The sequence below is a fragment of the Manihot esculenta genome, chromosome 7 (genome assembly GCF_001659605.2).
Source record: "Manihot esculenta cultivar AM560-2 chromosome 7, M.esculenta_v8, whole genome shotgun sequence".
NCBI lineage: Eukaryota > Viridiplantae > Streptophyta > Magnoliopsida > Malpighiales > Euphorbiaceae > Manihot > Manihot esculenta.
In genome coordinates, this window is record NC_035167.2 from 11,511,223 (window position 1) to 11,534,603 (window position 23,381).

General features: G+C 36.5%; 1 long non-coding RNA gene across 1 annotated transcript; it reads left to right on the plus strand.

Moving 5' to 3' along the window:
* Positions 1-5,802: 5,802 nt before the first annotated feature.
* On the plus strand, positions 5,803-6,683 carry LOC110619176. Its single transcript, XR_002488610.2, has 2 exons — positions 5,803-6,109; positions 6,207-6,683. It is a non-coding gene; the product is annotated as an uncharacterized LOC110619176 (long non-coding RNA).
* Positions 6,684-23,381: the final 16,698 nt, after the last annotated feature.

The window sequence follows — 23,381 nt, forward strand, 5'->3', positions numbered from 1 at the left end:
TTCGGGGGCAAGGTTAGGCGGCCAAACCATGCATCCACAGGCAGGTTCGGCGACCGAAACCACCTTCGGCGGCCGAACCTGAGTTCATCAGAACTCAGCCTCTCGAGCATACCAGCCTCCTAAACCCCCAAAACTAACCTCAACCTCACATACTCTCTCCCAAACATGCATACACACTCCCACAAGCATAAAGGAGCAAAGAAACTAGCTTAAACCTACCAACACAACACCACATAACATACATTGGGCAAAAACCCACAAAAGCCTAAACATGCATAACTACCCATACATAAACATTAAAACTTCATAAAACCATAAGGGAAAACCAAGATCTACACTTACCTCTTGAAGATCGAGGGTTGGTGCAATCCTTAACTCGGAGATGCGGAGGATCCAAGCTCCAAAAGCCTCCAAGCTCCCAAAACTTGATTTAAGCTTAAAACTCTTCAAAACAAATGTAAAACTCATGAAAACTTGAGGGATGGGTAGAGAAAGCATGAAAACGACCAAAGGAAGGCAAAAACTCACCTGAGCTCGGGAATGGGGAGAAAACTCACCCATTTCCGATCTGAGGGCTCTTTATAGGTGGCCTGGTCATAGACCTTCGGCAGCCTAACGTGCCCCCTAAACTCATGCATGTTCGGCGGCCGAACTTGACTTTCGGCGGCCGAACCTTGGCTCGTTCAAACAAGGCTTTCGGAGGCCAAAAGCGCTCCCGAAACCTTTCCATGTTCGGCGGCCGAACATTACCTTCGGCGGCCGAACCTGGCAAAAGCCTCCTTGGTCTTTTCTCTTCAAAACTCAAAACATTTCTTTTACAACTATAAAACACTTAAAACCATTTTAGAAAACCTTTCCTTAACTCTTGCTATACCCCTCAAAAAGGATCCGACATCCGAAACTCCACCGGACGGTAGGAATTCTGATGCCTGAACGAGCGGGGTCTTACATAAGTAATTAGTGTTTGTAGTTTGGATCTTCATCTTCCACGGCTTTTTCTCTTGTTCCAAGCTTTTCCTTCTTTAAAATTTGGTTTCTGGGTAGTTTCTCTGTCTTGGATTTCTTTGAAAATCTTTCTGGTATCAGGGTGTTGCCTGGAGGTTTTAGACCCCTGGATCGATTCTTCTGTTGCTCTTATCGGGTGAAAGGAGATATGTTTCTGCATGTCAAAGTTTTCTGCTCATCCTCTCGATCTAGAAGCTTTTGCTCTATTGGTTGTTTTTCTTCATTCGCCGTCTTCAATGAGTGTTAATAAGGCCTTTCTAAATTGTCTGTAGAGGGAGATATTGCATTTGCCATAGTGGTGGAAGGTTTCCGGAATGGAGTGCAGCTGGCTATTTGTTTGCATGCGGAGTGAGCTTATTTGTTTTGAATATGTTGTTTGAGACTTGAACTGTATTTTGAGATTTATGTTTAAGTCTTGTACGTTTCATAATGAATTTATCTCTAGAAAAAGAAGTAATTAACGTTTGAATTGACTTATCAAATAAAAAATAAATAAATAAATAATCATAATTGGTATTTGTTTGAAAGACCTTACACATTAGCTTATCCGAATGACTCCGCAACTCCATAAACATTTTGTAGTTCGAAACATATTCTTGGGGTCCCGTCCCATTATAGATTGTCAAAATTGATATCACGAACTTCTTTGATATTGTTTCCTACTGAATTTGTTTTACAAACAACAATGAGATTGACAATAGAGGACTGTTGTTGTCTCGTACTCCTAGCTCTGTCTATATTCTCTTTCAATCTTTCTAACTTTTGGTCTACTTCTGCGTCTTCCCTTTTGAACCTCTTCTCCAGGCAGTAGTTTCTTTCTAACTTTTCATTCTCGGACCTTTATGTGGACTCGAAAGAGTAGCTCTCAGTCCCATCATTCTCAATGAGCTCTCTGGCTATCTTGTCTCTAGCGTAGGGCTGTTGGCTCGTTTCTCCAACTTGCTTCTCCGTCTCCATCTTCTGTCTTCTTACTACTCTATTAGGGGATTTGATAGTTCAATATGGGTTGGAACTCATTGATATTGAGCCCTTCGGCTACAAGTAGTTTGCCTAACGAGGTATTGAGTCATCTCTACTATAACATCTGACCTAATCAGTGGGTAATATTCTGTAATTGGAGAGCTATGTTTTGCAATTTTTAGTCAGATAGGAAAGTTCAGGACACAGTCCCGATTGAGCTTGGTGAAGAGTTAAACAATATGGGTAGTGTAATACCCGGCTAGACCCCGGCACAGGAATTCCTACCTTGAGGCGGAATCTTCGTTGGAATCTAGAATTTCTTGGATATCGGAATCTTCTAGAAGGGTAAAATAAAGGTTTTCTAAAATGTTTTTACATGTTTTTATGGTTTGATTAAGAAAGAAAATTGAGTTTTGAAAGAAAAGAAAGTTTTGAAGGGAAATGCCCGGTTCGGCCTCTGAACCTCATGTTCGGCCGCCGAAAGTGGCTCCCTTTTGCTGCCGCCGAATATCAAGTTCGGCCGCCCAACGTGGTGGAGTTGTGGAAGCACCTTTGGCCTCCGAAGGTGGTCTGGCCAGCCACTTAAAAAAGGCCCCATGTCCGAAAATGGGCTAGTTTCTTCTCAATTTTCGGGCAAACGTGAGTCCATACCCTTACATGATTAGTGTTGATGTTTTCCTTCAAATCATTCATATTTTTTTATGAGTTTTAACTTGGTTTTGAAGATTTTTGAGCAAAGATCGAAGTTTAGAAACTTGGAGACCCCGGAGCCCATGTCCTCCACAACTCCAAGTTTGGATCGCCTCTCCTTTCGATCTTCAAGAGGATCGGACCTGAGAGACCGAGGATTTATCTCTTTATTTTTTAAATCTAATATATTAGTTTTAAATTTTAATTCTATCAAAATTCAAAAAAGAAAATCTCCATAAATAAATAAAAATTTTAATAGATTCGAATTCAATAAATACAATAAAAATTAAAATATATAAAATTTAAATTATTAAAAATTAAAAATTAAAACTCAATATAAATTATTTTTATGATGCGGATGGCTGTCAATCTCTACTCTGCTTGATTATCTCTTTCTCAATTACTGCAAATTGATTTTTAATATATAAATTTTATAATTTTGAGTATAGTTGTTAGAAACAAATAATGAAGAAGGTGTGAAAAATATATGAAAGAAATATGAGAATATGGAAAGTAGAATAAAATTTTTATTAGAGAAAATTACTACTTCACTAGTTGGTTACTCGATTTTAAAAATTATATTAAAATGCCATTGACATTTTAAAAGTTTACTAATTAATTTTAATAGTTAAGTATTATAAAAAAAATCTAAAATACTTTTGATATAAAGGGACAAATTATTAAATTTTTTAATAATTTGATTGACCAACTAATAAATTTTTTAAAATTAGTAAAATACTTAACGATAAATGAACGAAGTGACTAATCAGTAGATTTTTTAAAATATTAAAGACTTTTAATATATTTTTTAAAATCGAGAGATTAACTAGCGAGTTTATCCATACTATATGGTTCTATTTTATTATTGATAAGAGTAGTTTTGATATTATATTTAATATTTTTTCTTTGATTATATATAAATCATTAATTTTTTACAAAGAAATATTTAATTTTAATATAATTAAATCTCATGAATATAAGTATTGACTATTAAAAATAAATAAATAAATTCATCAATTATATTATATTCAGAGAGAAAAGATAATTTTTTTTCTTTTAATTTTGATTTTGTGTTGTGGTCTCTATTTTTTCTTTGAGTAAAATATATTTTATATCTTTCTTGTCTCATTGTGACAAAAGGACGGTGTGAGTTCTTTATTTTATTTTTATTTATTTTTTATATTTATGATACTCTTGCTAATGAAGGTTTTCTTTTTTTTTTTTTTCAAGGATTAGTGATTCCACTTTTAAAATCAATAAGATTTTATTTAGTTTGACATTGGTGGTTTGAGATCCCATAAATGCGTCAAGTGACTCGTGCTCTTTTAGACCGACGTTCGTCTAGAATTGCAGCATGGCTTCCTTGTTTGTTTCATTTCCGCTTATGTAACCTTTGAGAGTTCTTCCGTAAATTTCCTTGTTTTGTTTAGTATGCATGATTGTTATGATATTCTTATCGCCCTCTAATTGATTGCTTGTTGGTTTGATAGACATCGGTCATGGATGCTCTATTGCTCATCGAATATAGCGATGAGAGGTATTTTGACAGAATCGTGTGGTTGGGTTGGTTGCCTCTTGGCTGTGGACTGCTGCGGATTATGAACCTGCTTTTGCATTTTTCCAATGGTGGGCCTCTAAATCGTTTGAGGCTGTATTTGTTGGTCATTTTAGATAATAACCTATTATTGTATTTTAGTTTATTGGGTTAGACTCACTCTCTTAATACTGTAATTAACTAATTTCTACCATAAAAAATAAAATTATTATATTGTTAAAAAAAAACCTTAGCATTATAGCACATTAAAACAAATCGATTTTTTTTTATAATATACCAACTAAGTAAATATAGAGTTTAAGGTATATATTTTTACACTTACACTTATCTATTTTGATAAATTACAGATTTAACATTTAAATGGTTGTACACACACATCACTTTTTTCATTTTATAAAATAATATATTAATTTCAGTTTTTTTTACCATATCAAAATTAAATTAGTCCAAAATCAAAACTAAAATAGTCATTAAATTATTTAAAACTTGAACTATCTTAATTCATTTCATTATTCATCAAATTTAAAATTTAGGTTTTAACCAGACCAGACTTTGGAGAGATCTTATTCAATGGAAGTCCCATAAGACGGAAAAACAATGATGACCATGTGCGAACCACATGGATATGTTATGGCAAATGAATCAATCATTTGCTTTTATACATGAAAATTAAAAAGAAAGAGGTAATGAAGTATAAGAATGGGTAGAAAAATTGAAGGCCAACATCAAAAGAAGTCACCAATTCCACCAAACCAATTTAATATCAAATCACACAAATAATCAAATATTTAATTAATACCATAAACCGTCCTTAAGAAATAATCAATCCAATCCAATTACACGTGTTTGACCGTTTCGTTTTTGTTCGCTGGAAGGAGTCTGTAACTCTGCCCGATAACCAAGGGACTGATACAAACGCCATGATTAGTTTCCAAAGAGCAGCCCATTTTGCAATTGGTAAATTAATATAAACATAAATTTCGCTTTCTACATGTGATCTAAGCTATTATGTTAAACAAACAAATCCTTCGCAGGAAATTGTTTTGAACGTGTGCAACTTTTCCGTTAAGCTAACCATTGTTGTTCTCTCAGCTAATGCCAAGAACATCAAATTGTTTGAACGTGTTGATTTGTGTATTATCTATGATAGCTTTGAGGAGACACAACCAAACTTCACTTCTGGAGATCATATGAAGATCCAACCTACTCCCATACCCTCCTAACTGTGACAGAATGAAACTCCAATGTCAGTAACATGATATGTGCGCATTTCAAGATGTTTTTTTTTGTTTCTCTCTCTTTTATCTTCATGATATTCTAAACAATCTTTTACATTTTTTTTCTTTTTCCAACAAGGTTATGCAATTAGCTTTCCAACAGGGTTATGCAATTAGCTTTCCAACAGGGATATGCAATTATCTAATGCAGCCTTTTTTTTCTTTCACCAATTTCCATTATATATTGCAATCTCAAAAAAAAATCCATTATATGTTTTTATATATTTATTTGTCTTTCCTGGACCGGCGTGTGAAACTTCTGTTAATGTATTTGTTTTTTCCAAAAATGAGATTCTTAAATGTTTGTAGTGATTTCCTTTACTACTGAATCATATAAGGGTTTTCCATTTGATGATGACGTACAGTGGTGTATATTAATAACTACAGAACAATTTGATCATATTCCTTCTTCATTTTAATGAACCGAAACATTATGTGGTCATTCTAGCATTTAGTCTGAAGCCGTGACTGATAGAGCGAACACTTGTGAACTTTCACTAAGAAAACGTCTAGCTGTGTACATATATTAACATTAATATTGCCTTACGCAGCTGTTGAAATTGAAGGCTATCTAGAAAAATAAGTCAATCAACCATCTGATGAATGCAAGGCAAGCAGACAGGTAAAGTAATTTAATTAAAGAAGCTCTTATGTATGATCATGTAGCTTAACAAAAGACGATAAAAGTTTATCTGATCTTGAAAGAGGGGTTGAAACAGGATCTATGGGGTCAAGGGCTTAATAAATGGCAAAAAAGAAGACATGCAACTCGCACAATGAATCATGAAGAAACCATGATTCCAGGTCAAATATACCAGTCATGGCTTCAAAATGCTTCTGATATTGCCTCTAGAAGAGGAATAAAATGAAAGGTTCGTGCTTGCTCTTCAACATGGTTCACTTTTCTAACCTGGGCAATGAATCTTTTGATTATCATGTAAGTCAGGAGACAATTGGATAGGCTAAGAATATACTAACATGTCCACCATTGTTTAAAATTTCAATTGTTGGATGTATCTACCCTTGCAAAACAAACATTAAAGTGAAAAGCAAAGGAGCCTTGGACAACATACTGCATATTTTGCAGGAATGCAGGGATATTACGTCTTATTGGAGTAGCTAACCTGATGGATCTGCCACCTCTGTTCCTTATTGATGATTTATGTGCATATGAATATAGAGAGATCTATTATTCAGCACCTCTTCTGGAGCTTTGAATGAGAAGTGCCCAACCTCCCATAAGTTTATTATCCTATGAAAGACAATTGAATAAATTCATATTTTCGGTCTGCACTGGAAGGACTTCCATTGCTCTGCATCCAGAACCAGCAAGAGCCAACTGGATATGTAAGTCTCTCCAGTTTAATCAGTTTGTTCCAAGGAGAAACACTGAAGTCTATCTGATCGAGTTTGGAGAATCTTTTCAGTGTTGGGTCTCCGTCACTGGATGTTTCTTTTCATCAGTACGCTACTTCCCCTCATTACTGGATAGATACTTCTAGAGAGGTGCAGGCACCCAGCTTGTAGAAAAGCTATAATGCGACTCCGCTTCAAAACTAGCTCGCAAGGATAGGTTTACAAATCCATTCATATTGTTAGATGGATGTACAAACAACAATTATGTGATTTTCCATAAAAATTGTAATTAAAGAATTAAGCAAGTGATTTTCCATAAGAATTGTAATTAGAGAATTGAGCAAGTAAGGCAAAAAAAAAAAAGAAAAGCAAGAATAAGTAAGAAAGAAAGGAATAGGATTTGGGGATAAATTTTGAATAAATAAAAAATAAATATGTTAGAAGATAACAAGTGTGTGATTTATAATACTCTTCTATTCTAATAATTTTGAATATTATTTAATCAATTTTAGATTTTCAAAATATCTCTCTAAATTAATTCATATTTAAAATAAAGTTTTATATTAAATATTGTTGTGAAATTTTTTCCTCTTTCTACTACAACTTATCTAAACAAGCTATTTTATAGCATATGTAACTTTCAACACCAACTTTTAAAACATCAAACATTTTCATAAACAATATAAAAGATAGTGTTTTGGAACTCTTACCCTATTATCATGGATTATTTACAGAAAAGAAAAGTAAATAATATTATTATAAGAAAGAATGATACAGATAAATTAGAGTTAGTAGAAACACTAGTAGATATAGATGACTCAAAAATCTTCCCTTGAAGTTTGTTTTTGAATTCTGGAAACATAATTAAGAGAATTAAATGTGAGTCCATACTGATAATTTCCATTTTTCAATAAAATTTTAGGATGCAAATTAGATACTTTGAATGTAGCCTCACTTATTAAGGACGGATGATTATTCATCTAACTCATTTTAGGATGAGATTAAGAAAAATCATATAAGCATATGGATAAGATTTGATGATAAGAGTCTATATTAAGGACATTGGGTTTTAGGCTAATCCTTTTTCTATAATATTAACGGTTTTATTAAACTATTAACGGATTATTCACCTTATTTAGTAGTGAATAGAAGTTATGTTAGTGATTAGTTGAATATAAAAGATAATTTTTTATAATTTATTTTTTTAATCACTGAATCAAAATATTAAGTATTATTTTAAAAAAAAATTATTACTTAATTTTTATAAAAAAATTTAATTTTAAAAAATATATTAAAATGTTTTAAATATTTTAAAAAATTTATTAGTAAATCATTAGGTTAATTTTATTCATTAAATATTTTACTATTTAATTTTTATAATTTTAAAAATTTATTAATTAATATTTTAGATATTTAAAAAGTTTATTAATTAATTTTTTATATTCATAACATTTTAAATTTTTTTATAATATTTAACCTTAAAATTAATAAAAAATAATTATTATTTTTTAAAAAATATTAAAAATATTTTAATATATTTTTTAAAATTAAAAAAGTTAATTAATTTTCGTATACCATATACACTAAAAAATACTTTTTTTTTCTTTACTAAGATGGAAATGGCGGGAAGAAACCATTGTCACCCTATGACATCTTTTATTCTACAAATGATATTAAAATTTCAATAATGATTTCGGAGTTGTTACTGCACATGCATTTGCTCATACATATGGCACAGGCAATTAAGTTCCATAGTGGTAAGCAGAATTTATTGGAGTTCTCCACACTAGCTGCTCTTCACTTTATCAGAGAAAAATTATTTAGGAATTGGGAGATCTCAGTGCACCCCCAATGGCCACTAATCATATATCTGAACATCCCCAAATCAAGAAATATTCGAAATCAAGAAATTAAAAATATTACCATGTACTGCATTGCCATTTTTTTCCAATTGGCTCCATCTTTTTTGTAAATATTAATATTAAAAATCCATAAATAATTAATTAACATAACTTCAAATCTTTCCTATCAAACTTGACTGTATATATAATTTCTTTCCTTCTTACCAAATTTATATTTAGAATAAATATTTCATATCTCTGAACATCCCTAAAATCAAGGAATTAAAAATATTATCATGTGTGCATTGCCATTTTTTTCCCAATTGGCTACATCTTTTTTGCAAATATTATTATTAAAAACCCATAAATAATTAATTACCATAACTTCAAATCTTTCCAAGCAAACGTGACTATATATATAATTACTTTCCTTCATACTAAATCCAAATTCAAAATAAATATTTCATATCTCTGAACATCCCCGAAACCAAGGAATTAAAAATATTATAATGTATTGTATTGCCATTTTTTCCAATTGGCTCCATCTTTTTTTGCAAATATTAATATTAAAAACCCATAAATAATTAATTACTATAACTTCAAATCTTTCCAAGCAAACATGACTATATATATAATTACTTTCCTTCTTACTAAATCCTAATTTAGAATAAATATTTCATCTCTGAACGTCCCTGAAACCAAGAAATTAAAAATATTACCATGTGCTGCATTGCCATTTTTTCCCAATTGGCTCCATCGTTTTTGCAAATATTAATATTAAAAACCCATAAATAATTAATTACCATAACTTCAAATCTTTCCAAGCAAACATGACTATATATATAATTACTTTCCTTCTTACTAAATCCAAATTTAGAATAAATATTGAGAATAACTAATATTTTTAAAGACCTCCGAAGATTTCCAGTCCTACTTTGTAATCCTAACTAGTCTCATGTCTCTTCCATTCTCTCTCTCTATATATATCTCTAATGTGGCTAGAGTGGCTGAGATCACCAAGTAGGGCTCACACCTCCCCAAGACACTACAAAAAAACTGTGAAATTGCAACCAAAATTAGCGACCATATTTTTTTGTCGCTATATAGCTACCAATCAGCGACCATTCTGCGACTAAATGAATGAAATAATATATTTATTTAACAAAAAGCTTAGCGACCAATTTTTGGTCGTTAATTGGTCGCTATTTAGCGACCAAATATAAAATGGTCGCTAAATTTAGCGGGAATTAATGGCGCGAGTTATTTGCGACCATATTTAGCGACTAAAATAATTAGTAGCTAAATAGCGACTAATCAGCGACCATTTCATTTTTGAAATTTTAATTTATTTTTTTTTAAATTTTATTTTATTTAAAATTTTAAATTAAGTGATTTCAAAATGACGTCGTTTTGACAATTTAAGGAACAATCTAACCTAATTCCTAATCCTAATCCCTAATATCTATTAGGGGTGAGCATTCGATCGGTTCGGTTCAAAATCGAACCGAACCGAATAAACCGAAAATTGAAATTTTAGTGTTTATAAAAATCGAACCGAACCGGTCTGATTCAGTTCGATTCGGTTCGGTTTGATCGATTTCGATTTTTAATAATTTTTTATTTTTTACACTTCATTTTTAGTATTTTAAAATTTAATTAAAATATTTTAATCTTCATATGATTTAATTTCTCTATATTATTGAAAAAACATATTATTATCATTAATCGGTTGGGTTCGGTTTTTTTATTTTTTTTTATCAAAACCGAACCGAACCGAAATAATTAAAATTTTCAAAATTAAAAACCAAACCGAACCAAAATGTATAAAAAACCGAACCAAATTTTTAAATTGATTCGGTTCGATCGGTTTTTTCGATTTGAACCGAATTCTGCTCACCCCTAATATCTAATACCTAATTAATCCCTAATCCCTAATAAAATTAACCCTAATTCCTAATAACTAATCTGTAATCTCTAACCCTAATTCCTAATTAATCCCTAATTCCTAACAAAATTAACCCTAATCTCTAATCCATAATCCCTAATCCCTAATTCTTAATCCCTAACTCTAATCCCTAATTCTAATCCCCAATCCCTAATTTCTAATCCTTAATCCCTAATCCCTAAGAAAACTAACCCTAATCCCTCATTCCTAATCCCTAATCACTAATCACTAATTAGCTATACTAACAAAACTAACCCTAATCCCTCTTCTATTTTCCCATTTTGCTCGAGTCAAACTTCCCTCTCTCCGTCCGTGCCTCTCTCCCCCGATTCCCTTCCCAATCAACGTCTCTCTCCCCCACTTCACTGAAGAGTGCCGGCAGCCCAGTCGGCAGCGGCGACGTCTCCTATCTCCACCCAGTCGACAACGGCGAAATCTCCTTTGACTGGAACTCTCTTCAGGTTTGCTCAGTTTTTGTCTCTGTCTTCTCTTTACTCAGTTTCTCCTCTATTATCTGTTTATGGCTTCTCCTCAATTTTCATTTGTTTATTTATTTCAAACTTTTTTAATTTTTCGCTTTCTTTTCTTATTTTCCCCCTCTTTGTTTGTTCGGTGGGGTTTTAGCTTAGGATGCAATTTTGGGAATTTTCGGGTGAAGGAGGTTTAAGTGACTAGTCCTATATAGATCTGTGAAACTTGTCTTTGCTTTTTCGTAGCTGAAACAATTCTTGATGCTAGCAATCACATTGAGAGAATTTTCAAATAGTTCAATAAGTGGGTCACCTAATCAGTATTATTTCATTTTTTTTTGCATGATGCAACCATGGAACTCCACATTAATATTGGTATCTCATGGCTGTTTGGAAGTGAACTTAATTACTTGCAGTATTGATAATTTCTTTTTAAAATTTTCATTCTACATATTTTTTTTATTCATCATAAGACAATGGATATTAGTAATAGGTGAGTTCTGCATCAGTCAAAATGGTAAATTTTTCTGTTTTGCTATTCTAACTGCTTTGCAATCTTAGACTTCATAAGTCAGTCAACTACCTTGGCTATATAGATTTGCTTGTGCATTGTTTCTCTCTTTTTGTTGGACCAGCTTATGATTGCGTATCAAGGGTCACAATTTGTATGTATTTGTGTTGAAGAACTGGTCTCAAATAAAGCTAAATGGTGAACAGGATCCATATGAATGACTCCAACTAGTTTGGGATAAAGGCTTAGTTGTTGTTGTTGGATCTAGAACACTTCTCTTGATTTTGCTAAGCTTGTGTACAAGATTGTTAATTCGTGGCATGTTACTAATACCTTGCAACTTGCCACTTATTATTGTTTTGACTTGTATCTTTACCTTTAGGCTGCATCTGGGACTAAGGGTGGTTCAAGTGGTTCCCCAGTGATTGATTGGCAAGGCAGGGCTGTGGCCTTGAATGCTGGCAGCAAGTCTTCTAGTGCTTCTGCATTTTTCTTACCTTTAGAACGAGTGAGTGTCTTTATTATTAATGTTTTAATTTTGTTTGCTTAACCTCTATGAATGCTTTGATTATTAAATGCTTAGCATTTTAAGTTTGGATATTATCCTCTCTCCCATAATGTGCTTCCTAATAATTTTTACAAAACGAAAAAGTTAATTGAGGGTTTGGGTCTACCAGTGGAAAAGATTGATTGTTGTAGAAATAATTGCATGATATATTGGTCTGGTGACGCTGAGTTACAAGAATGCAAGTTTTGCCAGCTTCCTAGATATAAACGCACGGTAAACAGCTTGACAAAGCAAGTTGTTCAGAAGCCATATAAGAAGATGTATTACTTTCCTCTCACTCCAAGGTTACAACGGCTTTATGCATCAGACGCAACAGCACCCCATATGAGATGGCATGCTGAACATGAATATGAGGAAGGGGTCATGCATCATCCATCTGATTCTCCTGCATGGAAACACTTTAATGCATGTTATCCATCATTTGGATCAGAGATAAGGAATGTGATGCTTGGATTGTCTACTGACGGATTCCAACCATTTGGACAATCTGGCCAACAGTACTCATCTTGGCCCATCATTCTGACACCGTATAATCTTCCGCCATGGCTGTGTATGAAGTCAGAATATATGTTTCTCACTGTTATAGTTCCGGGCCCAAATAATCCTAAATTTAAAATTGATATATTCTTACAACCCTTAATCGAAGAACTAAAACAATTATGGAACATGGGGGTTGAGACATATGATGTGGATAAGAAGTAAAATTTTCTCATGCGGGTTGCTTTGCTATGGACCATTAGTGACTTTCCTGCTTATGCCATGCTTTCTGGTTGGAGCACTGCAGGAAGGCTTGCATGCCCATATTGTATGGATAACACTGATGCATTTACTTTGCCAAGAGGTGGCAAACAATGTTGGTTTGACAATCATCACAAATTTTTGAACCATAACCATCCATGGCGGAAGAATAAATCATGGTTTAGAAAAAACAAAGTTGTAACTGAACATGCACCTCTAGTAAGGACTGGAGAGGAAATTTTGCATGAGATAGAGAGTCTTGGATTAATGAGAGTGACAGATCCAGGTTCAGATGTTGTTAATGCTGTTATTAGTAAGACATGTGGATGGAGGAAACGCAGCATATTCTGGGATTTACCTTATTGGAGTTCCTTGCTTATTAGACACAACCTTGATGTAATGCATATTGAAAAGAATTTTTTTGATAACTTGTTCAATACCATTATGAATATAGAGGGTAAAACAAAAGATAATGCAAAAGCAAGAGAAGATATGAGGAAAATATGTCGGCGGCCTGAGTTGGAGGTTAATGCAGAAATTGGCAGGTATCCAAAAGCTTAGTGAGCCTGATGTGGAGATCCAAGAAGATCTCGCCTATGTTGAGCAGCCAGTACGGATCCTAGACACCCAGATCAGAAAGTTGAGAAACAAGGAAATCCCGATGGTGAAGGTCCTTTGGAATCACCACAACATTGAGGAGTGTACCTGGGAGACACGAGAGTCCATGCTCCAGCAATATCCTCATCTCTTCTAAGGTTAGTGTTTTGTGTTTTGTGTGTATGTTGATGTTTATGCTATGCATGTGTTGTTTGGTGAACATTCGGGGATGAATGTTCTTAAGGGGGGAATAATGTAATACCCGGCTAGACTCCGGTATCGGAATTCCTACCGTCCGGTAGAATCTCGAATGTTGGAAATCTCTAGAAGGGTAAAATCATGTTTTTATGAAATGTTTTAATGTATTTGATGATTTTAAGTAAGAAGGAAATTGAGTTTTGAATGAAATAGATAATGCAGACATTTCCAGGTTCGGCCGCCGAACCTCAAGTTTGGCCGCCGAACGTGGGATAGTTTAGGGGGGCAAGTTAGGCTTCCGAAAGTGGCCAAGGTTCGGCCGCCGAACCCCATGTTTGACCGCCGAACTTGCATGAGTTTTGGAGGCACCTTAGGCTGCCGAAGGGTGGTCTGGCCAGCCCTATTTAAGGACTCCATGGCCGAAATGGGCGAGCTTTCTCCCCATTTTCGGCCAACGGTGAGTCCATGCTCTCCCATGGTCGTTTTTTATGGTTTTTCCTCCAATCTTTCAAGTTTTAACAAGTGTTTGCTTGATTTTTGAAGATTTGTGAACTTTGAGCGAGTTTGGGAACTTAGAGACCAAAGAGTTGATTTCTCCCCATCTCCGAGTTGGATCGTCTTCCCTCTCGATCTTCAAGAGGTAAGCTTCGATCCTACCATTCTAGTATGTTTTAAACAAGTTTTATGAGGTTTGTGAGGTAGAAATGCATGTTTAGGTTATTTTTGAGTTTATGGGTTAATGTTGAGTTTTTGAGCAATGTGGGTTGTTTATGTATGTTTGATGTGTTGTAGTTGGGGTTTAGGATAGTTTGAGACCCCTATATGTTTGTTGGCTTGTTATAAAATAGGTAAATGCATGATTGAATGGGTTGGGAGGCATTTGTGCATGTTGGAGGCTGAGTTCCGCCCTTTGGAAGAACTCAGGTTCGGCAGCCGAAAGGACTTTCGGCCGCCGAACCTGCCTGTGGAGGTCAGCCTTTGGCTGCTGAACCCTGCCCCCGAAAGTGGACTTTCGGCTCTGGAAGGGACTTTCGGCCGCCGAAGGTGACGCCGAACATGCATGAGTTTCATCTCTGGAAGGAACCTTCGGCAGCCGAAAGTGCCGCCGAAGGTGCATGACTTTCGTCTCTGAAGGGACTTTCGGCCGCCGAACCTGCCGCCGAAAGTGCCCTGTCCAGCCTTTCTTTACATGTTTTTTATGATTGTTTCAAGGTGTTTTAGGGGGTGTTTGGGGAGTATTTTAGAGTCATGTTCATGTATGTTTGGTCCCTCATTTGAGTCCACCTGTGTAGGTTCGGACCCGAGGAACCGAGGACCCAGCAGTGAGACAGCTACTTCAGTGTCTTGTCAGAGCTAGCCAGAGGTGAGTAGAATGACTCTTTACGTTTTTAAACAAATAATGAAAGTTTTAGCATGATTCACGCATCATGAATGCCATGAGATATATTAGGTTGTTTGCATTAGAATTCACGAATATGTTGCATTGCATATTATGTTGTTGATGTGGATGAATGTTGAATGATCCCTTAGCCCTCGTATGAAATGATATGATGATGATACGGTATGGAAGTCCAGGAAGACCCATTCTACGTCCCTGGCACTATGTAAGAGAAAGTCCAGGAAGACCCATTCTACGTCCCTGGCACATTGGAATGTTATGACATGTTATGTAAGGGAAAGACCATGACCCATTCTACATTCTGGCACTATTGGATTATGTAGAGGGCTATTGGTGACAAGTTCATCCTTAATGTGATTTGTTTGTGATGTGATGCATTTCATGAAAGCAGGAACTCTTAATATAATGTTTTATTATTCTGCTCACTGGGCTCTTGTAGCTCACCCCTTTCCCTTAATCCCCCAGATTTGCAAGTACGGGATAGACCAGGAAGTCAGCTAGAGTAAAGTCATGGTTATGTAATAGCTAGTGGTGGACATGATAACTATTGAAATGTAATGTAATGAATAGTTTTGAACAGTCATGTAATGTAATGATGTTTATTGAGGTTTAGAGTTGTGCTTGACCCTAGTTTGTATGTTAATCCCTTTTGATACATGATTTTTCAAATGTAATGGTTTAATGATGTTTTATGTAACCCAAGCTTATTGTATGTGATGTTACCCCGTTGGAGCATTTGATGAGAGCTCTAGTGTGGGATTTATGATTATGAGTTGTGCATGCACAGGGTAAGCTTGGTAAATGAATGAAAAAGTTCAAAATTTTTATATATGTGTTGGTCATGTATGGGATTAAACAGGTATACAGGAGGTATGTTAGGCTTGCTACGGGTCCCGGCGGCCTTATGCCGATCTGGATCCTAGCGCCGGTAGCGGTCCGGATTCTAGGTCGTTACAATTCCGGACTACCCCTCGAACGCCGACAAAGGAAACACCATTCGCATTGGCATTCGACACCGAGGCAGTAGTCCCTGTAGAACTACAGATTCCTTCTCACCATGTCCAATTCAACAATGAGAACACCAACGGGGAGAAGCTGAGAAGTAACCTGAACGCCCTAGAGGAAATCAGAGAGGAAGCTCAAGTACGCACCTCTGCTTATTAGTAAAAGGCAGCCCGCTACTACAACCAGAAGGATCAAGAAAGGAGCTTGAAAGTTGGAGACCTGACCCTAAGAAGATTAGAAGCGACGGGGAAGAGAGCAGTAGTGGAAAAATTGGCACCAACTTAGGAGGGCCCCTTTAGGATAACTAAAGTCATCAGGCCTGGGGTATATCGGATTGAAGATTTGTAAGGGAACCTGGAGCCCCACACGTGGAATATTCAACACCTGAAGAGGTATTTTCCTTAAAGAATGAGCAATGTAAAATTTTATACTTTGAAAACATAAATGAATGAGAAATGCTGCCTCTATTCCCTATATCTTGAGTATACCCAAAACAGGTACGAAAGCTCTCAGTGAGGTGGGTGACTGGTCTCAGAAAATGACTGTTAGCACCACAAAACCGGCTAAGAGGAAGAAGCCCTTAGTGGGTGACTGGTCTCAGAAAATGATCGCCAGCACCACAAAACTGGCTGAGAGGAAGAAGTCCTCAATGAGGTGGGTGATTGGTTTCGGAAAATGACCGCTAACACCATAAAATTGGCTGAGAGAAAGAAGCCCTCAGTGAGGTGGGTGACTGGTCTCGAAAAATGACTGCCAGCACCACAAAACCGATTGAGAGGAAGAAGCCCTCAGTGAGGTAGGCGACAGGTCTTGGAAAAGGACTGTCAGTGCTACAAAGCCGGTTGAGAGGATAAAGATCAACTAAGGAAAAATAAAAGCCTTGAGCCCCCCTCAAACAAAAAACTAAAGTTGAACAAGCAAGCAGTCAAACTGAAACATAGCCCATAAAAGGCTCAGCAAGTAAACAGAAAATTGAGTCCGACCTCACAAAAGAGCTCAGGGCACCCAAGTGCAGGAAACAAAATTCCAAACTCCCGAGCTCGCAGCACGGACAGGTTCACAGGATATGAATTGAGCTCACAGCTTAGAACTCGCAGCCTATAAACGTTTGACAAGATAAGTTAAGTATGAAAAATAATAATAATAAGCCGAGCTCACAATTTAGATGGGCCCACAGGCTATGAATGTGCAAATACAGCCGAAATACAAAAAATAGCCGAGAATGCAGTTCGGACTAGCTCACAGCCTGACAAGCGCAAAAACGATCTCAGCATAAAAAAGTAACCAAGCTCTCAGATCGGATGAGCTTGCAGCCTTTAAATCGTATGATGAAATAGGCCAAAAATGACAAACAGTATATGAGCTCGTAAGCATTTGTGATAAAAGTAGGCTAAGTATAAAACGATAAAAGGAGCTCACAGACTCGAAAATGAAGACAATTAAGTAACCCTAGCGCGAATTAAATTAAGTCCCAAAGGACTAAACAGCTTGGAAGAATAGAGAAAATAATACATTTAGAAAATAATTTAAGTATACAAATGAACGACACTGAGGTAGAATATCCGAAACTATTAAGCATTTGCAGGTCATCATACATCACAATTCCAAGTCGAAAATAGGAAACAGAATACAATAAATAAACATAAAGGCAAATACACAGAAGAAAATATCTTTATTTATTTATTCATTTGAATGGATTATAAATACAACAGAGAAAGGGGAGCCCGAACTAACAAGGTCGTTCAAGGGCTTATCTATAGTATCCTCCTGATAGCGGTTGTGGAAGCCGTAAAAAATAAATCTATTAAACAATCAACAAATAAATCTGTAGATAGTGGCAATAGGGTCGATCCATAGGGAATTGACACTACGGACTTTCCTAATAATGACTTGGTCAAGTAAATAACAAATAATTAAAAGAGGGGGGTTTTGATGATAATGAATTAAAATTAAATAGCAAAAGAAAGCAATAATTTAAATAGATGAGAATCTCAATGGGAGAAGAATTCTAGTTGAAGTATGAGTCTATTTCAGTTTGTTCAGAATTGATCATTGATTATCTAAGACTCCTATTTTGTTTCAATAAATTGGTTTTGGTTGTGGAAGACGCTTCTCACAACCAAATTCCTCCTTAGTTCTAGTTTGATTAGGAAACGTTCACTAATCAAACACTAATCAACAAGTTGCCAAGGAACGTCCTTGGGGCATTTAGCATCGAACAACTGTTGACTGCATTAAGATTTAGAGAAACCCAATTCTATCCTTGCCAACCACGTGGTCAAGTCTAGATTATGCAACTGATTATATATATGTTCAAATAAACTAAGCAATTACGAACCTAAATCATTCAAACAATTTATTACTCAAGCAATTTAAAAGCAATGGGCCCTTATTGATTCTAAAAGCAAAGTAATAATTATGGAAAAGATCTAGTTGCATAAATATTGAAAGCAAATAAGAGTTAACAATGGAGTTTTAAATCTCCCAATTCATCACAAATCTGAATTTCCTCAAATTCAACTAGAAAAGAAGTGTTTAGCCACTCATGGTGGACTAAAATACACAAAAGAAAGAAGAAAAGAAAGAAAGAGGATTTCTGCCAAGAATCTGCAGTGATCTCGAAGCTGGAGAGAGGATGCTGAGATGATGTGTCTTTGCTGGTTTGGAGGCTGCTCTTTTATAGCTGAAGAATCCCATCCATCTAGGGTTTTGAAATTCCTTTTTGATTTGGTTTTTGATTCCTCTTTTGATGTTGAATTTGATTGCAAATGGAATTCCTTAGGTGAGAAACTCTTTCGTGGCTCTTGGAATTGTGTTGGTAGTGATTGAGTTGGATTTGGGATTCTCAAAATTCAAATTTCGGTTCCCTGCACTTTTTTCGCCTCTGCTGTCTGTTTCTGCTGTCAATGTGATTGGGGCAGTGATTTGGGCAGATCTCTTGCCCTAATCGCTTTTCCGTGAATCAGTCCAGTTTTTAGCTTTCTGTCTCTGCGAGTGATTTGGGCGGTGATTTGGGTAGATCGCTTGCCCAAATCACTTCTGCCTATTGCCTCCAGATTTCTGCTTCAGCTTGATCTGGGCAGTGTTTTGTCCAAATCACTTTGACCCAATCACTTTTCCAGCTTTTTTTTCACTTTTTCTCCAACTTTCCATTTTCTTCTTTTTCTATAAAAACATAACAAAAACATAAATTAAGCTAGAAAAATGTGTAATTAAACAGTAATAAATATACTAAAAATGTGGCTAAATTATGCTTGATCAAATACCCCCACACTTAGCTTTTTGCTTGTCCTCAAGCAACAAACAACTTAGTCAATCAAGCCCCTTTTTCTTTAGAGCCTAAGTACCACTTAATCAGCCCCCCTAGACTCCTATATTGAAGTATTACAGTGTAGAATACATGCACCAAGGTTGTTCTTCTCTTTTCCTTGTTTCTCCTTACCTACCATGGTCAAAGGAAAGGTTTTTTATTCAATCATGCTTATTCTCTTTGTATAAGCTTAATGCAACCTCTAAGAGTGACTTGCCCTTCTTTGAGCATTTTATTTTATTTTATTCAGCAGCACTTTTTATTCTTGCCCGAAAAAGTCACTAACCTTTTTACGCGAAGGTGCATATTGGTGATACCCACCCCCGGTTACTCAGTTAGTCACTTGTTCAAGTGGCTACTAGCTCTATTCATAGCTTATTTGGCCATAGGAACAGGTTTTATGATTTGTGCTTTTGTGCTGGTTTTTCTTTTTCTTTTCTTTTCTTAACAGTTTGGGCAAATCAGCTCATAGGGAGTTTACACCAACTTTTTATTTGCATGTGTTTATGTTTTTATTTCCTTTGACCACAGCAAATTTAGAGATTTAATTCAAGAAAAGAACTTCCTAAGTGAAGGTAACACACTGTAATTGATTCAATTTAGGCTTAAAGGGGTGGAAAATCAATGGGGTCATAAGATAGGAAGCTCTTTTAACCTTGTTATCTATACTGAGTAGAGCAAAAGCTAAGACAAAATTCTGTGTGTGTGTGCAAAAAGTGAAAAGATGTGTGCAAAAAAATTTTGGTGTGTGTTATAGGGTAAAAAGATGCAAAAAGAAATAAAAAGAAAGCAAAAGATAATGTAATCAATGCAAAAATAACCTAACAGTACCCCCACACCTATTACAAACATTGTCCTCAATGTGTAAACATATATATATATAAATTAAGAAGAAAAGGGAAAGGGACTTCCTGGCCTGTGGGTGATTTGGGCAAATCACTCGGCCAAATCACTGGCTGTCATGGTCTGTGGGCAGAAAGTGTTGAACTAGCAGCTGCAGTATGCTTTCCATGTGCTGCATCCTGTCTTCGATTCTGGTGAGATGAGCCTCCACCGAATGGTCTTAAGGTGCCTTTTATGTCCTCCAAGGTCCACCCAATTGCTTCTTTATGCTTCCTCAACACTTCTAGGAGTTTTTCTTCTTCTTGTGGGCTGAGCTGGTTGGAAATTATAACTGGAAGTGTATTTCAAGCTCCTAAGAAGGCATATTTGAGGTGTTTTGGTAAGGGCTTCAGATCTGGTGCATTTGCTGTCTACTGGTTTGCTGTCTGCTGTCTGCTGTCTGCTGGTTGATTTGGGCAGATCATCTGGTGCTGTTTCAGGTGATCTGGGCAGATCACTGTCTGTCCTGTTTGTCTGCTCCAGTGATTTGGTCAGTGATTTGGGCAAATCACCTGCAACCAGCTGTGAACAGTACTCCATCTGGTCTGTCTTGGTACTGCTGCTGTCTGTTTCTTCAAATCTGCACAAGTCAGCATTGAGTGTGTCCTCTAGATCAAAGTCAAAGATTTCTTGACTTAAATCATCAATTACATCAAGACTATAAACAGGAGAAACATCATTGGGGAATTTCATGGCATCATAAACATTAAACTTGATAACTTCCCCTTCAAACTCCATGGTTAATGTGCCATCATGCACATCAATTTTTGTTCTGGCTGTGCTCAAGAATGGTCTCCCAAGTAGGATGTCAGAAGTGATTTTGCCCTTATCCTCCTCCATGTCAATCACATAAAAATCTGCTGGGAAGACTAATTGGTCAACTTGTACCAACACATCTTCTAGCAGTCCCTTGGGATAGACGACGGATCGGTCAGCCAATTGGATCACAATGCTGGTGCCCTTGAGTGTGCCTGCATTCAACAAGTTAAAGATGGAAAGGGGCATGACATTGATTGAAGCCCCAAGGTCACACATGACCTTCTTTATCCCAACGTTGCCTATTTTGCATGAAACAATGAATATTCCTCTATCCTTGCATTTGGTTGGAAGTTTTCTTTGAATGACAGCTGAGACACACTCCCCCACACTTACCTTTTCACGTTCAGCAAGTTTCCTTCGGTTGGTGCATAGCTCTTTGAGAAACTTGGCATACCTTGGAATTTGCTTCACAGCATCTAATAGGGGAATGTTGATTTCTATCTTGCGGAGTGTCTCAAGTATTTCTTTCTCCTCTTTCTCCTTTTGGGACCTTGCAAATCTCTTTGGGAAGGGAGGAGGTACCTTAAATTTTTTCATTGGTTGCTGGTCTGCCTTGGTCTGCTTGGAGCTGGACTTTGCCTGGATTATTGATTTGGGCAGATCGAATTCTGCCTTGTCTGGTGATTTGGGTAGATCACTGCTGGGCAGCTCAGTCTGCCTAGCAATTGGGTCAGTGATTTGGGCAGATCGACTGCCCTGATCACTTTCTAGCAGATTCTCCTCCATGGCCTGTTTCTTCAATTTCTCAGCCTTGCTGTCTTGCAGCCCTTTTCCACTCCTCAATGTGATGGCACTAACATTTTGTCTTAGATTTATCTCAGTTTGGGATGGTAGCTTCCCTTGTGACTCCCATTTGCTCATTGAAGTGGCCATTTGGCTCACTTGTTGCTCAAGACTTTGCACAGTATTTGCTAAGGACTTCACAATCTCTTCAAGGGGTGTATTGGACTTTTGAGGTGCAGCTTGGGCTGGATTCCATTGTTGATAGCTTGGATATGGATTGGCCCTTGCATAACTGAAATTTGGATGGTCCCTCCAACCTGGATTATATATATTTGCATAGGGATCATACCTTCTTTGCCCATTAAAGCCTCCAACAGCATTGACTTGATGGTCCTCTTCTTGAAGGGAAGGACATAAATCAGTTGGGTGGTTGTTGGCACATATTCCACATGGCTTGGGCTACTGAATCTGCTGAACTTGTTGGGTTTGACCCACAACAAGGCTACGGACAGCATTGGTGAGATAAAAAATTTGGGATGCTAAAATGGATGTACTCACCTCATTTACACTCCTTGGTGGCAGCTCTTGGTCTCCAAATTGCTGAGAAGCTGCAGCCACGGTGGAAATTAAATCCCTCATCTCTCGAGGTGACTTCTTCTCAATTGATCCTCCACAGGCTGCATCAATAAATTTTCTCTCTGAGGGTAGCAGACCTCCATAGAAATACTCAATGAGAGATTAGTAAGAAATATCATGCTGGGGGCAGCTTGTGCACAACTTTTTGAACCTTTCCCAGTACTCATACAAGCCTTCAGAGTGCTTTTGCCTTATACCACTTATTTCTCGACGGATGCCTATGGCTTTTGAGGTAGGAAAGAATTTTCTCAAGAATACTCTCACCATACCGGCCCATGATGTGATGGATCCGAGTGGTAAGTAGAATAGCCATAGAAATACTCAATGAGAGATTGGTCAGAAATATCATGCTGGGGGCAGCTTGTGCACAACTTTTTGAACCTTTCCCAGTACTCATACAAGCCTTCAGAGTGCTTTTGCCTTATACCACTTATTTCTCGGCGGATGCCTATGGCTTTTGAGGTAGGAAAGAATTTTTTCAAGAATACTCTCACCATACCGGCCCATGATGTGATGGATCCGGGTGGTAAGTAGAATAGCCATTCCTTGGCATAGTCATCTAGGGAAAAATGGAAGGCTCTAAGTTTGACATGCTCTTCAGTAATACCTTGAGGTCTCATGGTGGAGCACACTATGTGGAATTCCTTCAAATGCTTGTGAGGATCCTCATTTTCTAGGCCTCTAAATTTGGGAAGGAGATGGATCAGGCCTATCTTTAATTCAAAGGGTGCTGTCAATGGGGGGTATGCAATGCATAAGGGTGGTAGGTCTCCTGCTGGTTCAGCTAGCTCTCCGAGAGTTCTCTCCCGTGACTGTGGTGCTTGGACAGGGACAGGCAGATTTCCAGTTTGAATTTCAGATTCTTCACAGACAGCAGGTTGTTCTGCCATTGTGTG